At 38.8% G+C, this 19,046-nt stretch overlaps 1 long non-coding RNA gene across 2 annotated transcripts in view; it reads right to left on the reverse strand.

The window, feature by feature from the left end:
• Positions 1 to 7,520, reverse strand: part of LOC117308849 (uncharacterized) — a 123,605-nt gene extending 116,085 nt beyond the window's left edge. For both annotated transcript variants that reach the window (XR_012327478.1, XR_004523094.2), the window contains exons 1-2: positions 6,482 to 7,520; positions 597 to 680 (exon numbers count right to left, since the gene is read on the reverse strand). This is a non-coding gene — a long non-coding RNA (uncharacterized lncRNA). The remainder of the gene's footprint in view (positions 1 to 596; positions 681 to 6,481) is intronic.
• Between the last annotated feature and the right edge of the window lie 11,526 nt (positions 7,521 to 19,046).

Genomic DNA, 19,046 nt, shown 5'->3' on the forward strand with positions numbered 1-19,046 from the left:
ATCATTGTGCCAAAAGGCCAAAGACTGGGTTTTCAACCCATCCTCCAGCTCCTAGAGTCTGGATATGTTATTCAGAGTCTTTATTTTGCAATTTCTTTATACAATACCAACAACGCTACCTACCCTGTCTATCTTACACAGTTATTAAGAAGATAAATCATGAAAGCACTTTTAAAGTTCCAAATTGTTAAACAGAAATGTACAGCAGTTGATTTCAGTGAACTCAATGAAAATTCACTATAGAAAATATGTGCATCTATTTTCCTGCTACAAGAAAGAACAATATGATACTTGGCCTACATGGCCCAAATACCAGAAAGAACTCTATTTTGCCAAAAAGACAAATTTGCATAGGAATAAAATGAATATCTCCTTGTATGCACTGCCTAGTGAATTTATGCTTTAGAATAAACATGTTTAATCACAATGAAAGTAAGAATAAGGCAAAATAAACCTGTTTGAAAAAGAGTATAAGGTTTGCTACCAAAAAAGAATAAAAGTACAAAATGAACTGAAACAAATTTTGCCTTTTGCCAGGGACTGACTGTGGTTATTAGCACATCAAATCAGGAATATTTGATTCGAAAAGTACTCACCACAGTTTGCCTTGCCAGCAGTATCCAGGCTTTGAGTATGATAATCCAGACCATTTTGCTAGTAGCAAAATCAAAGACTTGATGCTGACAAAAAAAAAAAAAAAAAAGCTTAAACTTCAAAATCTGAGAAGCATTATACCTCAGAGTGAATTTATAACAATGTATTCATCCCATAAATGTTGAAATTCTGTAAATATACTTCTCAAATTGAAGAATAGCACTGTTAAAGCGAAAAACCACAGACCTAAAATGGTGTCACTTGTGCTAAAGCCCATGATGCCGAAACTACATTTAATACCTTACCCAACTGTAGTTTCGACCTTCACCAGAAATGTAATCTTTTTTTTTTTTTTTTTGCGGTACGCGGGCCTCTCACTGCTGTGGCTTCTTCCGTTGCGGAGCTCAGGCTCTGGACATGCAGGCTCAGCGGCCATGGCTCACGGGCCCAGCCGCTCCGCGCCACGCTGGATCCTCCCGGACCGGGGCACGAACCCGTGTTCCCTGCATCTGCAGGTGGACTCTCAACCACTGCGCCACCAGGGAAGCCCCTCAGAAATGCAATCTTAATTAACCAATCTGGAATTTTCTGGGCAGCACCAGTAAGGTAATCTGTCACATGGGCCCTCTATCTCCCCCCAGAGGAAGAAGAGGCAATCTGCATGATAAAACGCTTGCCCTTGGGTTCCCCCGAAAAGATTTCTTGCCCAAAATAACTTTGTTTTTTGTAATAGTGACTTCCTGCCCCACCCTCCTTTCTATAAATTCATTTTGTATAACCCCTCAGAGCTCGCTTCTAGTTGTTAGACGGAATGCTGCCTGATTCATAAATCACTGAATAAAGTTAATTAGAACTTCAAATTTATTCCGTAGAATTTTGTTTTTTAACATCACTAATAGCTGTCCAGGAATAAATTTGATTTATAGTTAGGGAACTTTAAAAAGACATCCATTTCTACCCAACTTTACACCCAGTAAATTATTTCTTAGTTTCTCATATAGGCTAAATATAATAAAAGTCATTTTCCATAATTGAGTCCTTATATAAAGAGAATCTAAAAAAACAGAGTAGCCTTTAAATGTCTGTAAATAAAAGCCAGATCTCAGAGTATATTTAGGAAATTGAGAAAAAGGAAGAAGCTGAAATTTTTTGACCATTTGCTATGTGCCTGGCGCACTGCTTTGGATTTGGTAAACATTTCATCATTTCATTTAACCCTACCCCACGCCCACCCCCCAAAAAACAAAAACAAAAACAAAAAACTCTACAATCGACAAAGATCAGAGTTGCCAAGGTTATGGTTAGATGGAGGGATGAATAGGCAGAGCACAGAGGATTTTTAGGGCAATGAAAACACCCCATGTGATGCTACAGTAATAGATATATGTCATTACACATTTGTCCGATACCATAGATTGTACAACACCAAGAGCAAACCCTAAGGTAACCTATTGTCGACCAAGAAGAAACACAGAAGGCTACAAATAAGAAAAGGGTTTACTGGGGGGTCTTAGGAATCCCACTTCGGGAGACACAAATTCTGGTAAAACCAAAAGAGTGTTCCAGGGAAGAGAAAGAGTATTTCGTAAAAATAAGTATGGAACATATTAGAACTTACAAGATTCAGCAAAACCAATGTTTTACTCTGTGAAAATTCACAGCCTTAATAAATTTGTATTACTAAAAATGAAAATATTAATATGATAGTGGATATCCCCATCTTGTAGAAATATTTTTGAAGTTTTACCATTAAACATGATGCTGTCTCCTGATTGGGTATATGTTTGTTCTGTTTCACTTCCATCACAACTGGATGTACTGCAATACAATTCTAACCCTAAGTACCAGGAGTTAGCATCAGACCCCACAAGTTTAAGGGCTTAAGCCTTCTCAGGACTGTGCTTGCATCAGATGCCAGCTGCATTTTAGGGGGTTGCCAGGCAACCTGGACTTCCAACTAACTGACTGTTAAGTTGGAGGGCTCCCATAACCCCCTCAGCTTTGATAATTCACTAGAATGACTCACATTCTAAGTAGAATGACTACTTAGAATTACAGCTTTGTTACAAAGGATACTCATAGGGTGAAGTACTGGAAGGGAATGCAGAGTCCCCATGCCACCTCCACATGGAGTCAGGGCATGTCACCCTCCAGGCACATTAATGTACTCTCCAGTCAGGAAGTTCCACAGAGCTTCTAATCAGGGTTTCATAACTTAGGCATGAATGATTAAGTCATTGACCATGTGATTGAACTCAATCTCCAGTCCCTCTCTGCTTCCTACATTGTCAGGCTACCTCAGAGTCCCCAACCCTTTAATCATGTGCTTGGTCTTGGTCGCGGACCAGACCCCATCCTGAAGCTACCTAGGGACCCACCGTGAGTCACTCCATTAGCATAACAAAGACACTCCTATCACTCAGGCAATTCCAAGGGTTTTTGCAGCTCTGTGCCAGGAACCTCAGACAAAAGACCAGATACGTTCCTTCTTTGTCTGTTTACTTTATTGATATACCACAATGTTTGATCATGTTAAGGAAGTTTCCCATATGAACCGATCAAGGTCACACAAGGAAAACAGGTGGCATACTGAAATTAGGGTAATTTTATTTTAACAAAGGGACTATTTATTAAGGTGAGGCTGGAGTATCAAGGAACCTCAAAGCCTATTTCAATAAAACTGGGATTATTCCAAGGATAGAAGGGACAAGGAAATGAAGCACTGTCCAGAACACAGAAGGAGAAAGTCATATAGAAAAGCCAACTTCGGGGTCGCAGGGACATTTTTCTGAGGCACACAAGTAGCTGGACGCATTGCTTCAGAGAGGAAAACAGGCACTAAATACTCTGACCTCAGTCTCTTCTCACTGCATGAGCTCCTCCTGAACCCAGCTAGACCCCAGAGATTGAAACAGCCCTTTGATGGAATCCATACAGGCCAGCCTCCTGGGGCAGAGAGCAGAGTGAAGAATGACCTGGGAGAGCAAATATAATATATCCAGCACACCGTGAAGAATGGGTGTAGAGTTTTATATTAAAGCTATCTCAATATCCACGGACAATGATCTTTTGGATTCACATTTGGTCTATTAAATACCGTCCAAGCTGCCTAAAACTGAGCCATCCTTAGACTTCTGGAAAGAAGCCTACTTGGTAATGATGTATTGTTTTCTCATGTGCTGCTGGATGCTACTAGGTAACTTTAAGATTTTTGCATCAATATGTGTGAACAAAAAAACCTTTGCATTTTTCTTATTGTTTCTAATACCTTCTATTTTCATAAATGAGGACTCATTAAAGTGTTTCCCAAACATGAATACAAAAAATATCAGAGAGGGGCTTCCCTGGTGACACAGTGGTTGAGAGTCCACCTGCTGATGCAGGGGACACGGGTTCGTGCCCCAGTCCGGGACGATCCCACATGCTGCAGAGCGGCTGGACCCGTGAGCCATGGCCGCTGAGCCTGCGCGTCCAGAGCCTGTGCTCCGCAACGGGAGAGGCCACAACAGTGATAGGCTCGCGTACCGCAAAAAAAAAAAATTAAAAAAAAATATCAAAGAGGTGTAAACCCTAGTGTTCACCTTTAGCAATATAAAGACCCAAATCCTGGAAGCTTTTAAAACTCAGATTTTCCTTCCCCATCAACCATCCCTTTCTGGGAAATGGTAAAGGGAGAGAGAGATTCTACAGGGACCACGGCTTTTTAAAATCACTCTCCTTACACTTATACACTTAATAATAAGCACCATTTAATAAGTAAATGGACAATGACATGTATTGATATAAAACCAGTTAATATAGTGCAGCCTATTTCTCACTTAAAACCACTGCCACGTATACTTCTCCATTCTCTTTAAATGTACTTGCCCACCCTTTACTCTGGTGTATTATCAGGAATGTTAAAAAATACAACTAGCTTATAGATGAACATCAACTCTCTTAAATGTTCTGAGACTCTTCTTCCAAAAGACATGCACACACAGCAAAAGCCTAGGTGCTTATAATTCACTATAGTTCAAATGCCAGGCTATATATTCTTGGTGTTAGTCAAACACCATGGAAATATTTAATGGTAAAGATAAACCAAGCATTTCTAGCCAGTCACTTTCAACTGAGATCAATACAGTGTAACGATGATTTAAGATGCTTCTGAGTTTACCTTAAGTAATTTTCCCTTCTCTCCTCTGAGACTGTAAATCTGACTAATTGCTTCACACTCTAGAACTGCTTCTTCTTGCTAAGTATAATTGCTATGTCTGGATTCTCCTACGCCCCAAGTAATTTTATGGAGGGCTTGCCTACTGATCTCATTACACTTCCAACTCTGATGCATCAGGCTCCATGCTGTTATTTACCTACGTCAGTATACTTGATACATTAAATCTAGGCCTTGTTAAATTTACCCCTTTAAGGCACAAATATCACAATTTAATATGGATTAAATTAACCCAATAGGCATTTTGCTTCCTCCACCATGGACTATACATTAGTTGATTTCACTCACCACTGAAACACCAATACCAATAATCAGGCTATTTGTGAAATAGACAATTGGGGAAAAAAGCATTCTACAATAATTTTTGAAGTGAAAAAGTAAAAATAGTCTACCATGGCTTAATCAGCTCCTAATTATAAAAGTGTAACGCATGGCAGATAAAAAGGAACACAAGAGGATCCGAGGAGTAAAGAAGTAAAGAATAATTGCCACGCAGAGCTAACATCCAATGGTAAAGCCAGTTATTTTGATACCAAAAAAGTCTGCCCTTTTAAATTCAGCCCTAACGAAGGAAGTCTATTTTTTCACTTAGACCAGATTATTTCAGTCCTGTTAAGAAAATCAATTCAATTTGATAAACTTGGGACTTCCCTGGTGGCGCAGTGGTTAAGAATCCGCCTGCCACTTCAGGGGACAGGGATTTGAGCCCTGGTCCAGGAAGATCCCACATGCCATGGAGCAACTAAGTCCGTGCGTCACAACTACTGGGCCTGCGCTCTAGAGGCCCTGAGCCACAACTACTGAGCCCACGAGCCACAACTACTGAAGCCCGTGTGCCTAGAGCCCGTGCTCTGCAACAAGGGAATCCACTGCAATGAGAAGCCCGTGCACCGCAACGAAGAGTAGCCCCAGCTCGCCACAACTAGAGAAATGCCCGCGCGCAGCAACGAAGACCCAACACAGGCAAAAATAAATAAATAAATTTTAGAAACTTTTTTGATAAACTTTTCTGTTGCTTTGTTCCTATGCTCACAGCTGGAGGGAGAGACAAGCCATTTCTTTAAAGTTTCTTAAGGTTATAACCCCCATGAAGGGTTGATCTTTTGACTGTTTTCTCTGAATAAAGCCTCCGAGCAAATTCACTTGAATCCACCCTGAGGCTTCACTCACCTGGAAGAGTCTAAGAACAAGTGTCCTCATCTTTCTTACTTTATCTTTGGAACATTTCTCTGCAGAAATGTGTTGATTTAGCTGCTGGAAACCCTCTAGAATACGGAGTGGAAAAGGGTTATGTCAGCTCTGAGATGTGAATGTTGACTACAGCACAGCCTTTTCCAGGGGAAATTACCCCTTCAATCAATGCTTTAGGACAGAGCATGGACATTTCGTTTTTTTCTGAAAAGAATTCTTAGATGCTAACAAAAGTGGACATTTATATCTTGGGTTGGTGTCCTTTTATAGGGGAAAATAAGCAGAAGATTTTGTAAGGATTTTCATAAATATAAAAAAGTCTGTCAGAAACAGTCTCCCGTTATGCACAGTAGGGAGGTTCCTTGATTGATGTGAAATCAGACAGTAAAGCACTTCGTATCTATATTAATTCTCTATTAACTGAGTAACAAGTTACCCCTAAACTTAGTAACTTAAAGTAAAAAAATTTATGGATCTTACAGTTTTGGTGGCTCAGGAATTCGGGAGAGGCTCCACTGAGTGGTCTGGCTCTGCTTCTCTCAGGAGGGTGTACTGGCTGGGGCTGCAGAAATCTAACAGCTCGACTGGGGCTCAAGAATCCTCTTCTGAAACGACTGACTCACGTGACTGTCAGCGGAGGGCTCGCTCTCATATAGCTGTTGGCAGAAACCTTTTTCTGGTTTTCGACAGGGTTACTCAGTTCCTTGCCACATGGACCACTCCTCCGGCCTGCTTTAATGTCCTTGTGACGTAACAGCTGTTTTCCCCCAGAGTGAATCATCGAAGAAAGAGAGCAAAGATCACAATGCCTTTTGTCTCAGAAGTCACACATCATCTCTTCCACCATCTTCTAGTTTATTAGAAATAAATTACCAAGTCCAGTCCAGATTCAAGGGAGTAGAGTAAAAGGAGAGAATACTTTTTTGAACATTAGACAGATTTTAAACCACTGTAGTGTCCTTCTCACCTACTAATATTTTGGCAGCTAAAACAGTTATTGTACTGGTGGTGGACAGGTTTTAAGGTGGCTTCCATGACCCCACCTTCAGGTCTTCATGTCTTTGTATAATCCTCTTCCCTGAGTGTGGGCAAAACGGTGATTTGCTTCTAATCAGTTGAACGTGCGAAAGGCGATGGTAAATACATGATTACATAAGTGTAGCACCTCTCTTGCTAGGGTCTCTCACTGCCTATTACTGGTCAAAGAAGCAAGCTGACCTGAATTTTACTGCCATAAAGAAGTGAATTTTGCCATAATCTGAGTGATCCTGAAAGTAGACCGTTCTCCAGTTGAGCCTCCAGATGAGAATGAAGCCTTGGACAACACCTTAATTGCAGACTTGCCGAGGACCCAGCTAAGCCATTCCCGAACTTCTGTCCTACAGACACTTTGAGATAATGTGCGTTGCTTTAAGCCACTAGGTCTGTGGCAATTTGTTGTATAGGAAACCTAATCGAGTACAGAAGCCAGGAATCCCAAGTCTAACCTACATGTTGGTAGTGTAGAAATAAGTCACACCACATCTCAGGGCCTCATTTTCCTCGTCTGTTAAAAAAAAAAAGAGAGAGAGAGAATAATTTTAGTAAAATCAAAGATGCTCCAACCATTTTATGTCATGAAACATTACATGAGAGGCCAATAGACAAAACAGCTAAAATAGATCTTTTCTTATCAAGTAGGAGAAGGGTCCTAAAATATCTACCCTCCCACTTTATAATCCAAGATTATATAGATTATATAATCCATATATATGAGGAACAGAGACTGAATATTTTTGGACTGGATCAGTTTGTTTTTTTTTTTTTTTTTTTTTTTTTTCAGTACGCGGGCCTCTCACTGCTGTGGCCTCTCCCGCTGCGGAGCACAGGCTCCGGACGCGCAGGCTCATTGGCCATGGCTCACGGGCCCAGCCACTCCGTGGCATGTGGGATCTTCCCGGACTGGGGCACGAACCCGCATCCCCTGCATCGGCAGGCGGACTCTCAACCACTGCGCCACCAGGGAAGCCCAAGGACTGGATCACTTTTAAAGTGTCTGGATTCTTCTAGCTTAATCATGCCATGATTTTATGACAGCCTCAAAAGAGAAAGAAAAGTGGGGAGGAATTATACACACTTATTGACCAAGTGGACAAGGGAAACTCCAGGCATATAGTATAAAATTTATTTTACCACTAGATGCATAGCCCCTACCACTGCCCACCCTTTCCTGATTATGCCTATCTCTCTGAAGTATGTAGCAAACAAAAATATGGGAGTTCAATGTCATCATCTTTCATGATTTTGAGTTTCATATTCATTTAAAAACAAGTTGGGACTTTCCTGGTGGCGCAGTGGTTAAGAACCTGCCTGCCAATGCAGGGGACATGGGTTGGAGCCCTGGTCCGGGAAGATCCCACATGCCGTGGAGCAACTAAGCCCATGAGCCACAACTACTGAGCCCACAGGCCTAGAGCCCATGCTCCACAACAAAAGAAGCCGCTGCAGTGAGAAGCCCACACACGGCAACTAGAGAAAAGCCCACACACACCAATGAAGACCCAATGCAGCCAAATAAATTAATTAATTAAAAGTAAATAAATAAATAAAATTTTAAAAATACAAAATAAAAACAAGTAAATCAAAACTCCACCCAAACTTAGCGGGAAGACATTAGTCGGGGGTGTGTGTGTGTGTGTGTGTGTGTGTGTGTGTGTGTGTGTATTGTTTGGCAAGCGGGATTGATAGCACAGTTAACAGTCTTACTAAATCTCACCATTGGCCCCAGTTCTTCACACTTCCCTGTATTTACATCCTTTGCTTAGGGATTTTGCAATTCTTCTAAAAGGGGTTTATATTCACCTGCCCCTTACGTTTGAGCTTGGCCACGTAACTTGCTTTACCTAATGCCGTATGAGCAGAAGGGACAGTGTGCCAGTTCCAAGACTAGACCTTATGATAACACATCTTTTCTCTTCTTCTCTTGTGCCTCTGCCATTTCCATGTGAAAAACATTCTCTAACTAGCCAACTGTTCCAAGGGAAATGAAAGACATGTGAGCAGAGCCACCCCGGACAACCTACAGACCAGTGTTTAGAAGCAAAATTACTCAAGCTGTTCCAGCCCAAAAAAGAGCTGCTCACCTGAGCCAGCCTAAATCAGCCAAGCCTACTGACCTACAGATCTCTGCCAATAGCTGATTGCTGTTTTAAGTCATCAAGTGTTGGGGTAGTTTGTTACATAGCATTATTGGTGTGTAACTCAGTATACACTGAGCAAAGTTGTTAGGGAAAAGTCTGTCTCTCTCTCTCATAAAGCTTCTCAAAATACACTATATACTTTCCCTTACATGTGCTAATTTAAACCTCTTAACAGATTTACTACTGAAAGTGTCTATCTGCCTAACTGGTGACTCTATACCAGAGAAGAAAGGTATAGTTTAAAGTTGTTTGGTAATGGAAAAATGTCCATTTTTAAAACCATGAAAGGCCAAAGAAAACATAAAATTGTTATTATAAATATACAGAATTATCAGTAAGATATTCTAAACAGCTATCTTTAATTGTACAAAAATACTGCTATCAAACAGGTTTTAAGGGTATGAAACTTGTTGTTATGATACACATTTATCATTGTCATGCTTTCTTGGTGGATTGACCCTTTTATCATTATGTAAAGTTCCTCTCTGTCTCTGGAAATTTTCTTTGCTCTGAAGTCTATTTTATCTGATATTAATATAGCCACTCCTGTTTTCTTTTGATTAACATTTGCATGATATATATTTTCCCATTGTTTAACATTCGATTTACCTATCTCATTATATTTGAAGAGAATTTCTTGTAGACAAAATATAGTTTGATAATTTTTTACTTGCTCTGTCAAATTCTATTTTTTAACATGTATTTAGACCATTTATATTTAGTGAAATTATTGATACGTTAGGGTTTATGATTCCATTTTATTTTTTGATTTTCTGTTTATTTTCTCTCTTTTCTTTTTCCTGCCTTCCTGTGTCTTACCCGAACATATTTTAGAATTCCACGTTGATTTATCTATAGTGTTTTTAACGTATCTGCCACATTCTTTTTAACAGCTGCATAAAAATTCCATTGTATGGATGAACCTTAATTTATTTAATCAGCTCCTGGCTCATTTATTCTTCACAAACATAGCCTCTCCGAATTGATCTGATATTTCTAATTCTAGACCTTTTTCAACTATGATACTCACTATATCAAGGAGTTTTTTTCTAAAATAGTATTTACAGCTTATTTTTACCAATAAGAGTAGTGATATTATTGAAAAAGTTACCACCTCCTTGGGCCTCATTTTCTCGTGTGCAACATAACATGTACGAATACACGTGTATTTTCTCAGGCTATACTGGTTGTAAAATCAAAATAAACTAATACTAATAGAATACAGATTGTTTTGTCCCTGACAACAGCCTCTATAATGGGACTTCTGAAACACTCCCCACACATATTTTTCTCAGTGGCCCTGAGCATACCTCTTGTGTCCTTTAACACAGCCCTATCTACAATATTGTGACAGAACTATTTTTGTCTTGTATTTTAGCTCAAGTTTCCTGAATTGATGTGGCAGATATATCTGATGCCCATTGGGCGATCTGAGGGAGTCTTAATACTGCTAGTGCAATTTCTCCTAAAGAGATTTTTCTGTGCAATGTCATCACACTGTGTTGGAGATTTTTTGGTATTAGAAATAGAATTACTATGTTCTGGTTGAGGAATTTGATTTATGTTTTTAAGGATGTCTATGGAGTACAAAATTCAGCAATTTTTTATTACCGAGCTCACTTGAAAAGTACAGACCTCAAATGGTTTATGATTCACCAATTAATCAATTTAACTATCATAGTTTCTATACCTTAAACTATGTGTTGGATGGTCACAATTAAAATTTCCCATACCGTTGTTTTTATTCAATATAGCAGGCATATGAGAATCAGATACATAATTGGCCAAATCAATCAGTCAGCAATCATCAGCTAAGATATTTAGAAAATACTGACTCATTCAAATAGCAGTGGATTCAATGGTCCTGTATTACAGTTTGACTCTATCATCAAAAAGGCAGCAGATACATTATTACATTTCCTTTAAATTGGTGAGAAGTCAGTATTCAAACCGTTAAATAAGGTGTTAACACTCTAACTCAAAATTCTTCAGCTTTAGGGCATTGAATTGATTCTTCTAACAGTGTAAAAGATTTTTTCCAGTAATTTTCTATTCCATTACCACATGTGATGCACAAGAGTACAGCTACACATCAAGTTTCCGGCGGATTTTTTTTTTTTTTTTTTTTGCAGTCCGCGGGCGTCTCCCGTTGCGGAGCACAGGCTCCGGACGCGCAGGCTCAGTGGCCATGGCTCACAGGCCCCCAGCCACTCCGTGGCATGTGGGATCTTCCCAGACCGAGGCATGAACCCTTGTCCCCTGCATCGGCAGGCGGACTCTCAACCACTGCGCCACCAGGGAAGCCCTGGGCGGATAGGTTTTTTACTGAGTATTTACAGAGACTATTATCCCAGGTTGTAAGGATCAGCACATCATGCAGATCTTTTCGAATTTATCATTATGACTTTTCCTGCAAGAGGCACAACCATCTTAACAATGAGAAAACCTGAGCAAATGGTGACCTTTCGACTCAGAGGATCAGCAGTCAAAGTCAGACTTCTTAACTAAGAACTCCATTGTGCCATGCATCGTCAAGCCTCGTCAAGCCTCGTCAGGTTGTCTTTACTGCTCCAGTCTGAGAGAACAAGGAATCTCCCAGAAACTTACGTTTTACAGCAATTTGCATTATCATAATGCCTGGCAGGAAGAAATAGCAGCTTTGTAGTGACATATTATTTATTGGTTTAAAACCAGTCGTACAATGTGCAGGTAACATTTCACTCTAGACATCATTCAGACTTTCTTATAATGGTTACATGTGTCAGCTCCAGGATGGAGTCAGGCAGTCTGGTTTAAAATTCTGCCTTGGTAAGTTTTAGGTGTTTGAATTTAGGCAAGTTCCTTATTTATTAGACCTCAGTTTCTTCACCTGTAAAATGGGGCTAGATTTTTCATTTGTTTGTTTGAGTTCATTTATTTTGGTCCCAGTCTTTTATATTAGAAGTTTTCCTTGGAAATCTGATGACTGCTACCTGAGTTCATGTTTGTGAGGTATGTTGGGTGGGGGTGGTTATTGAGTGGTGAACTTCTAAAGGGGGTGAAAAGACAGGGAGCTGAATTTTTCATTGAGGGAAACTCTAATGTCAGCACCTGTATTGTTTCTTGAACTTAGTTCCCTAAAAAGGAATCCTCTGATTTTCTGCCTGGGAGGGTATAAATCTGGTTCTCAGAATCTGAGGAGTGCAGTCGGTGAAGGAACACCCTGATAAGCAGTTCACCAAGTCAGACTCAGTCCCCTTCTTTTTAGGACAGGACCTTATCCCCACAATCAGCTGTGCCGACCTCTACAGAAAGTCAACTCTAGTTTTGATACCAACCCGCACATACTTGAGAAATGACTAAATAAGATAATTTGCATAAAGAATTTAGTACAATTCTTAGCACTTACTTGGGGCACAATAAAGTTAAATATTATTATTGTTATTATATCTATAAACTGATATACTGTCAGACTTGCTAGTACACTTGCATAATAATTGCACCAGAACATGTGCTTAAAGATTACTTGAAGAATGAGGAGAAGAGAAAAAGAAAACTATTCTAGTGCTAAAAGTTATGCAAGATCTCTTGTTTTATTTCCTTGGGTATTGACGTTATACAAATATAACACTCAAGAGTCCACATCATCTATGAAAGAATACAGAACAGTCATTCCAAAATAGACTGGTAATTCTAGGAAGTGAATCTGTACAATAAGTACTAAAGGAAGCTTTAGAGACAAACATTTAAATCTTCATTCTCGAGTTAACAGTTTTTTCCAGAAGTGCTTCTTTTTATTTTAGTCTTTAAAATAGAATGTACCTTACTAAATGTGCTTTATTTCTACTCTCTACATGCCATTATATTTGCTTACTGAGACACTTCTTGGGTTTGAGAAATAAAACATACACATTGCTTTCCAGAGTTCAAAACCACGTTGTCTCTTTAAATTAACACCCATTTCTCCAGCAGAGGGAGCAAATAAGTTTTTGCATTTTTATTTCTACCAAATAGAACTTCTGTGAATTCCAATGTGCTATCGGATAAAATGTGTTGAATAAGAGACTATATTGAAGAACAAATTTGTAATGAAAATGTATCAACTAATCTCGATAGCATATATTAAATGCTTATAAAACACTTGTGTGTAAATCCTAAGATTTCATTTTTCTAGAAGCACTACATCTGTGAAGATTTAATTCAAAACATTAGCCAAACAAAGAAAAAATGTTTTTAAGCTCTTCAAATACTAAAGTATACGTGGTGCATTTTTAACAGTAATCTGCTCTAGAGTTTTTTGGTTTTGTTGGGTTTTTTAAACAGGCCTTTTAGAAAGCTAGTAGTAGTACAAACATGCCAAATAAACAATGGAAAAAAATCGTTACACATTCTGAGAAAAGCTGTTTGTGAATTAATTGTGTAATATGAAATTCACATTGGAATATCATGATCTAATTATTTAGGCCTCAAAATCACGATTTTTACGTTGTGATTTCTCATATTTAATATCAAGTCATTTGAATAATTTTAAATGGCTTAAAATTTTGATTTAATAAAATAAAAATTCTTTAGTGAGTTTTTAAAATCCTATCTTACCTAGTTTTTCTTTCATAGTCTTAGAAATAATAAATTAAGTCTTTCAAATTAATGACCATTCATTCTGAGCAATCCTAATAAGACCCAAAATTTTATTACAGACTTTGAGCAAGGAGAACATGTTTTATGCGTATCTATTGCATTTAGCATTTATGAATTTTTAATATGTGTCCCGGAACTAGGACTGATAGGTTGGATTTCTTGAGTCAACTGATCCATGTATTTTATATATATATAAAATCATTTACAAATCATTTTTAAGGATAATTTTCTAACTTGATTTTGTTTCTTTCATTGATGTGGAGGCACCCGGAAACCTTAAGAAAGTTGCGTACAGTTGCTAAGACGTATATATTTAACCATAGCAACTCAGATGCAAGCAGCCTGGAACACTGGTAGTGCTTCTGACTTCAAGTTTAATTACAAAGATGGGGGACTGGTTAAATATTCCAGTCTGACACCATCCCTCAACATGACAGAATGTACTTGCTACAGTAGAAAATGGTTACCTTCGGTGAAAAGGTTGGTGTTTATTCACCAGGACCCTAGTTCCTGACAGCTCCTCAGAGATGACTTCCATTTGCTTGTTACACTGCATATGAAAGACAGTGCCTTCTTCCCCAATCCTAAATACCTATAGGAATCTGGTGATGATTTCAGTGACTTTATTGTAAAGTCCCTTGCCTCATAACTGCTGTCTCCAAAGTGCTGGAGAAAATATACAAGGCAAAAAAAAAAGATTTTTTGCTCACTGTCACCTGTGTGCCTCTAGTCCAAACTAGAATTCTCTCTCCTTCACCAACATGTCAATACAATCACCAAATACTTTGTTTCTCCCTCCAAAAGTCCCCTGGATCTGTCTGCTGCTTTCTCCTTTCCTACTGCACTGCCCTTGCCAGGGATACTGTGTCTTAAACTTGGGCTCAATGGCCTCCAGACCTGCTCATTCCAGGTCAGTCTGCACACTGCAGCCAAATTCGTGTCATTAAAATCCAAATCCTATTATGGTAAGCCCCTTTTCATTCCCAGTTTCTATTTGTCCTTAGTACAAAGTCTAAACTTCTTCAGTGGCTTACAAGAATGTTAACTATTTGAACCTGCCTGATTTTCCAGTTCTTTCTGGTGTTACTCCATGTCGTAGGCAAACTGATTGGTTATTTCAATCTTAGGTCTTCTTCTCAACTTTATCAATACTTTCCCTAAGTCAAGGTTTCTCAAACTTGGCACTATTGACATTTTGGGTTGGCCTTGTTCTTTGTTGTGGGAACTGTCCTGCGCATGGTAGGACGTGTACCAGCATCGTTGGCCTCAACCCATCTGATGGCAGTGGCACCCAGCCTCCAGACAACCAAAAATGTCTCCAGATCTTGCCAAATGTCCCCGGGGAGCCAACATCATCTCCTGTTGAGAATCATTGCCCTGGTGAACTAACCCAATGCATGATTTTATATATCAAATACGACAAGAGTTTTATAAGCTAGATCTCTTTCCTCCTTCTTTTCCACTCCCTCTCATTTTCTGTCTTTCCCTTTCCCCCACCTCCCTTTCCCTCTCCCTTTTCCCCTCCTTCACCCTCTTTCTCTCTCATAGCAGTCCAGGGGTGAAGTTGTCCAACTCCAATATTGTTGGGAACCCAGTTTTGGTTTTGTTTTTGTTTTCTGGCTTTATCAAATTAAGAATTTTTCCTCATCCACAAGGCTTAAGATGACTCACTACCATCGTGTCCACATTCTAGCCAACAAGAAGATAAAAACCAGAAGTGAGTGAGCTTTTTCCTTTTAAGGGTGTAACCTAAATGCATACATCACTTCTACTAGCTTCAAAGAAGGCTGAGAAATGTAAAACTCAAGTTTCCATTGGAAAAATAATAATATTAATAAAAATAAACAAATAAATGAATAAAGAATCAAAGTGGGAAGAATGCATATCAGGGAACAACCAGCAGTTTTTGCCACCATGTGCCTCCTTGATCACCGAAATAGCAGATGTTCATCTTTCTTTTCTTAAAAAAATGCATTCACATTTTGCCCAAGGAAAACAACCACAAAATTCCAGCCAGTTCCTGCACCCATATCAAAGTCCAGGGTCTCTGAGGGATAGCTTTCTCCATAATCTCCTTATGTTGCTTCTCCTGATCAGGAAACTATGAAGTAAAAGAAAAGTACTGTGTTCCCCATCACTATAGACACACACATGCTTACAAACTCAATACCTGATCATGTCATAGAAACAGGAGAACAGTAATTTTTAAAATAATAATTTAATAAGAACTTTCCTCCAAAAGAGGGAAGAATAGGAAATGCACAGTAATCTCTGGTCCATAGGAACTATCAACTCCTGCTGGGCAGAAACTGGGAAGACTCCTGCCCAGACAGGGACTCAGCTTCTGAGTCAATTCCATCTGGCAGCCCCTGATTCCTGTACCCGTAATTCTACTTCCAGAAATTTCTTCTGTCTTTTTATTCTCTATGGTCCCATCAAAGTGGGAAGGAAAGGAAAGTCTGCCCTTCCGAGGGACTACACTTTTGCAGCCTTATTCCTGCTAGTGAAGGTTTGGGTTCCTGAGGGTCTCCGCAGAGCTGAAGTAAATCACAGGCTTTCTAGGTCAGGCTTATGGTTTCTTTGATTATAGTAAATTTCTGGCGCTAGTCTCCATTAGAAAGACTTCTAGAAGTTTTGAGTCTGAAGACTTTTACTTACTGGCCTCTTGGCCCTTCCAATTTCCCTCTTCTCTCAACTTAATTGTGGCTTCCCTTAGAATTTGAAAGAACAGGCTTTAGAAAGAAGGCAATCTCTATTATCTGATCTTTGTTGTTGACAGACAGAAATATATAACAGGAGAAAATCTTGGGGTCACAGTCTTATTTCCTACTAAAGCTACCTCCTCAGAGCCACCCTCTATAACTGCTTTAATTTGGGGTAAGATGTAGTTAGTTGGTTTTTTCAGCTCTACAGAGTCCAAATTACTAGACCCTCATTCAACATAGATCACAAGATTCTCGTGGATATTTTTTCTATCTTCACCACCATGTAACACTGAGTATGACTCTTAGCAAGTGTTCAGTAACTGTTTTTCAGTGAACTTTAAAAATTGGCTAACTACATAAAACCTGTGAGAAGGGTCAAATAAGAGGCAGGCTTGGTGAGGCATGTTTAAAGGAGAGATCACTGTGGCTGTAATTGCTACAAAAATCCTGTGGAGGGGTAGGTTTTATGGAGAACTTTCCATCCCACTGACTTTTTTTTTAAAATTCAAATATGTCACATAATTTTCAGATCAATCCTGTGAAATAGATAATACATTGCCAGTTTACAAAGACAAAAGCTGAACCTCAAAGCTTCCTTCTGTTAAAAAACAAAATTCAACTGAGTAAAATTTAACGATCTTGTTGGCTTTATTCAGTAATTCACGAACCAGGCAGTATCCAATCTAGCAAATAGAAAGGAGGTCTAAGGAGCTGTACAAAGTAAAGGACTTTATAGCCAGAGGGAGCTGGAACAATGAAGTTATACTTGGCAGAAAAAGTGGGTTGATTATTGCAGGTTACTTTCCTTTAGGGGATGGCAGGGGTCTACCAGGCAGGTGACCTAACTAGTGCTGATAAGGTGATCCCCAATTGACGGCTTTAAGATTCCATTTCTGGGAGATCCAAAATTATAAAGTTAAGTCTTGGTTTGGTGACATGGGTCTTAGCATAAGTGACTCCATTTTGGTCCTATTGTCTTACACTTCCTACTATTGCACAACTAGCAAGAGGCAGAGCTTGGTCAAACCCACTTCTTCCAAATTTCAAAATCTTTGCTCTTCTCATTCTCTAGAACTGCCTCTTGTGTGATTCTAGGCCAAGGAGAGGTGGGGAAGAGTATTCGAAACAGAGAGACAAGTCATGAGCAAATGGTGCCAAAGGAAGAAAAAAAAGAATGTTTAGAAAACAATTAGGTGTGTGTGTGTGTGTGTGTGTGTGTGTGTGTATATATATATATATATATATATATATATATGCCTGGATTGGGGGAAAAGAGTGATTTTGTACAGAAAAGAAGAAACTAATGACAGATTAAACTGAAAAGACCCTGACAGGAAAAAGTATTGATATTTTGAGTATTTGATGACTAAGTCTCCTTGAATGAGACTCCATTTTGCTGAATTCCAAAACAAAGCAAGTTGTGCTATAACAAGTCTGCATTTTATGGGTAGATATTTTAATGCTTGCCTTCTTATTTTTATGAGATAATTATTGTTTGATTATGTGGAATAATGGTGTGTTATTGTTTTCACAATTTTGAAGGAAAAAAGGTTGAAATTTCCTTTTTTTTACAAATATAATTCATGCTGTTTAATATTTATCTCCTTCACTCATCTTATTGTCACTGCCACAAATAACAATGAAGTAAATAACGTTTTTCATTTTCCTTGAACAATTGTTTAGGAAAAGTTACTTTAATCTTAGAGGATGGAATGATGGCTTTTTTTTCCTCTGAATGCTTTTATCTCACATAGGAAATACAAAAGATGCACAAATGAGTTGATTATCTTGGTACCCATTTTAGCAAGCTGGTTTCATGATCAGGAAATTCATTGTCAAAGAGGAGTTTCAAAAGAAAAATTAGGGCATTCGAGTGTCACTTAATTAGATAAATGGATCTCGGTAATTAGACTTTTTTTGGAAAGATAATGTATTTGTCAGACGTATTTAGGCACGTTTATTTAATAAATATCCCCAGGAGATGTTAGTCCCTCTTGTATTTAATCGTGATGCGTTTCTAAACATATCCTGAGGATATTAGGGAATTTCCTGCTCTGTTAGTGGGCTGCTCCAAAGTTTCTCTTAGTTTCAGAAATCACAGAGATCTCATCCCAGCCTTAAATGACTATTTAAAGAATACTGACTAGAATAGGTGATTAGCAATGGGAAATAGTTTGTGTAATTGAAATTTATCTTGGGCCTAAGGAGACAGAGAAGGGAGAGAGGAAAGGCTGAAGGGTCTAACAGTTTCTTACTTGATATTGGATATGTTTGCTCTTAAATCAGTACTATTATCTGGCTCAACTGAATCTCCCTTTTAACCTACAGACTTTTTTATACTAGCTCAGGTAGGCAAGGCAATTTCATCAGGCATTCAGAGTGAACCAGTCACCATAAACCAGTAGAAGTCCTGGAATTTATAAAATAGAATGTATTGATATCATCATCAATCAATCAGCACATAGGCACATGTGGCACTTTTCAGAGGAACATCAATTGTCTATCAACAACATATAAAACAAACAAATGTGTTTTGGTTTTTGT

Source organism: Tursiops truncatus, chromosome 18 (genome assembly GCF_011762595.2).
Source record: "Tursiops truncatus isolate mTurTru1 chromosome 18, mTurTru1.mat.Y, whole genome shotgun sequence".
NCBI classification, from domain to species: Eukaryota; Metazoa; Chordata; class Mammalia; order Artiodactyla; family Delphinidae; genus Tursiops; species Tursiops truncatus.